This window comes from Rhinoraja longicauda, chromosome 3 (genome assembly GCF_053455715.1).
Source record: "Rhinoraja longicauda isolate Sanriku21f chromosome 3, sRhiLon1.1, whole genome shotgun sequence".
NCBI lineage: Eukaryota > Metazoa > Chordata > Chondrichthyes > Rajiformes > Arhynchobatidae > Rhinoraja > Rhinoraja longicauda.
Window position 1 is genome coordinate 87,711,536 of NC_135955.1, and position 4,264 is coordinate 87,715,799.

Consider the following 4,264-nt stretch of genomic DNA (forward strand, 5'->3'; position numbering starts at 1 on the left):
GGCCTGCATCACCATTGAATATTATGGCTAATAAGCCCCAGGCCTCAACTCTGCAGTGCCAGTTCTAAATCAGTTCCTTCAATCCAACCAAAAATAATTGGCTACCTCTTAAAATATCTCCAATTATCTAGTTTTCAAAACCCAGAGAACTGCAGAGATTTTCCACCATTTGGGAATTCCCTTGTTCAAGATACCCCCACTTGTGGAAATATCTCTGCATCCACCCTCTTATGCACTGATCTTGCAATTTTATTTCATAAATGTCCCTAACCTCAAAAGTTTAAAGCAGTTCCTGATAGGATAACCCTCCTTCCAGACTTGTATTTTCTTTAAGGACAATGCATTTGTTACAATATTTTTAAACTCCAATTCCTTCTTGTATACTATTTGTCCTCTTGGCATTGTAAGTGCAGTAACTATTTTTATTACTTACACAACTCGATCCCTCTGTACTCCACTTGTTTGTAGTCTCACTATATTTAGATAAGTCTGCTTCAACAATCACCACCCATCAAAATATAAGACCAAACACTTTCCTACCTTAAATTACATTTGCCAAGTTTTTGCCCACTTGGGCTGCATTCTGCTACAGACTCCCAGGTATTATTGCAGAATACGCTCCAATGTATTTTCACATCACCATTTTCAGTCCGAAGAAGGGTCTCAACCTGAAACAATACCCACCCGATGTTGCCTGGCCTGCTTAGTTATTCCAGCATTTTGTGCCTTTTTTCACGTTATCGAATTTTAACATACAATTGCCGTAACAAGATTCTGCTAATGTCCCCTCCTCCCAAGTCATTAGAATGGTCAATAATTGAGGTGCGGAAATTGATCCTTGGGGCACTCCACTAGTTATTTACGTCTGTAAAAGACCATTTTATTCTCATTCACAGTATTCTGTAATGACCAGTCTTCAGTCCATGTTTAATGTAATTTCGCCATGTTGTGATCCCTATACAGATTGGAATCATCCAATGCCTGTTCCAGGAAATGGTGCAGGATGCAGTAACTGGTGCTGTGAGCTTGTTGGGACATAACTACATCAAACAAGGGCCTTTAAAAAGTGTGTGGGTTTTATACCCGTGGACATCTTCACCCTTTAAGATTTTTTCCTTGCATCTCATCTGCCAGGAGGCCAAATCCTTGCACGAATCCCTACAAAACCTGCAAAACTAAGCCCAGCTATGTCTAGGCTGCAAGCCAAAAGGAAATGTGGGAGCAAACCAAGGCATCTGCAGCTGCTCCAGATGAGACCAGAATTCTGGCCTCCACTGTTGTCCACGTGCTGATCATGTTGAGGAAGAGTATGACCGTGCATGTGGATTGTGTGGAGGAGAAATGCAATGAAACTGAGGATGGGCAAAGACAAATGACATGGAGGGGAGGAACTAACGTTCAAGCAATCATAGGCAGCAAGACCGTGAAGTCCCATAGGACAATGATAACTCTTGATTGAATAAATCAGGAATAAAAACAGAGCTCGGGGGAGGGAGAAAGTGACACTGACAATGCAAAGATTAAAAACACTAATACAGCCATCTCTGTGGAAAAGGGCAAGAATGAGTGAAGCACACCTAATTTTTGAAAATGGGGGCACAGTATCCAACACCACACTCTACACTTCTGAGAGCTGCTCAGCTTCAAGGGGCTCCAGTGCTGAGAATCTGGAAGCAGCAGCCTTGAAGACTAGTCAGAATGATGTTACAAATTGAGAACCAAGCAGATCTCTCTTCAATGCCACTTACATCATAGTAGAACTCGATCCTGCAGAGAAGGGGACACATCTCACATCAGGGTATGTGCAACAGTTTGTGCCATGCTTCGACTGTGTAACTAACTGCTGTGACATGACAATAGGTGCAGGGGGAGGCCATTCGGCCCTTTGAGCCAGCACCGCCATTCAATGTGATCATGGCTGATCATTCTCAATCAGTACCCCGTTCCTGCCTTCTCCCCATACCCCCTGACTCCGCTATCCTTAAGAGCTCTATCCAGCTCTCTCTTGAATGCATTCAGAGAATTGGCCTCCACTGCCTTCTGAGGCAGAGAATTCCACAGATTCACAACTCTCTGACTGAAAAAGTTTATCCTCATCTCAGTTCTAAATGGCCTACCCCTTATTCTTAAACTGTGGCCCCTTGTTCTGGACTCCCCCAACATTGGGAACATGTTTCCTGCCTCTAACGTGTCCAACCCCCTAATAGTCTTGTACGTTTCAATAAGATCTCCTCTCATCCTTCTAAATTCCAGTGTATACAAGCCTAGTCGCTCCAGTCTTTCAACATATGATAGTCCCGCCATTCCAGGAATTAACCTAGTAAACCTACGCTGCACACCCTCAATAGCAAGAATATCCTTCCTCAAATTTGGAGACCAAAACTGCACACAGTACTCCAGGTGCAGTCTCACTAGGGCCCTGTACAACTGCAGAAGGACCTCTTTGCTCCTATACTCAACTCCTCTTGTTATGAAGGCCAACATTCCATTGGCTTTCTTCACTGCCTGCTGTACCTGCATGCTTCCTTTCAGTGACTGATTCACTAGGACACCCAGATCTCGTTGTACGTCCCCTGTTCCTAATTTGACACCTTTCAGATAATACTCTGCCTTCCTATTCTTAGCACCAAAGTGGATAACCTCACACTTATCCACATTAAACTACATCTGTCATGCATCCGCCCACTCACACAACCTGTCCAAGTCACCCTGCAACCTCATAGCATCTTCCTCACAGTTCACACTACCACCCAGCTTTGTATCATCTGCAAATTTGCTAATGACTATTGGTCTTGCACCATGCCTTAATAGTTTAAAAATTGCAACCATTAATAGGGATTTTACTGTGATCGCCTTCCAAACTAACCCATGCCCATGAGGACAACACCAAGGCACACACCATCCCGACTTGGAAATACATCACCTTTACTATCGCTAGGTCAAACTTGTGGAATTCCCTCCCCAATAGTATTGTGGGCATACCTACACCTCAAGGACAGTGGTAGATCACAACAGTCACCATTGTCAATGGGGCAATTAAGGATGGACAATTAAATGCTGGCTTAGTATGAAACCCTCACCCCATGAATAAATAAATAGGTACAGCATTAAGACGAGCTTGTTTATAGCTTCTCCAAGGGCATCCCCAGACTTGCCTACAAGAGAGATTCCCAAAATTCTCTTCAGCCTTTCACCAGCCTTACTGCAGGTGGATACAAACTTATCTTCTCTCCTTCCGACAAATTATGAAGGGTACCTGATCAGATTGTAATTCTCTTTCTATATAATCTACCTGACCGGTTCAATTATTTTCTGTTTTTATTTTGGTTTCTGCTTGTTGACCCTGGTATTTCTAGCCCAAATTTGCCTTATGTAGAACGCCATTTGCAAATATGATATTTCAAGTGCAAGTTATTTTTGGCATAAATTGAGTTTCCACGATCTGTAGTGCTAGCTCACAAAATGTCATGCTTAAGTTGGATCCTTTCATTTGATTGTCCACTGTCCTAGACTGAAACAATTGCCGTAGCAAGTTTCTGCTAATTGAGTCTGTTTACAAATTTTCCAATAAATCTTAAAACAAAGGATTACATTTTAAATATTGACAGCATGTGTAAATGGTGCCTAGCAAATTTACATGGAATTAAATGCACCAAAAATGAACATTTCCATTAATTTGACAAATATATAGTCTATGTAGAGATGTTAAATAACAGAAAATGAATTTAAAATTATTTCCCTTGGTATGTGATGTTTAGTAACAACTCCTTTAATACAAATGTACCAGGTTACCACTCAAAAATAATTATATTTCAATGAAAAATTACATTCTTGCTTAGGTTATAGTAAATTTTGTTTGTATTTGCAAAAATCTGAACAAAAGCTTGAATCATGAAATAATGTTAAACAGCAGCTAAAACTATGCTTAAATTAAAAACGTTAAATCACGCCATGTAAAAGTAAATGATCTCAATATGAAACGATCACTTATTTAACTTGACACAATCCTACTCATGCATCATGGAAAGTTCTGCAAACTCTTCTGTTGTATTCTCCTTGCAGCTAACATACCTTAAAGCTAACTACATTAAAAAAAAAGTAATCGGTCTCTAATTTAATACCCTCAATAACAGATTTCCAAAAATTTTTTTTTGCATATTTTACAAGGTAATTTAGATCTCCCAACAAACCCTTAAAGAAATTTGAGCTTAAAACTGATGCTTTGTAGTAAGGTTATGGGTCTGTTCAGGGAGAATGCAACAGA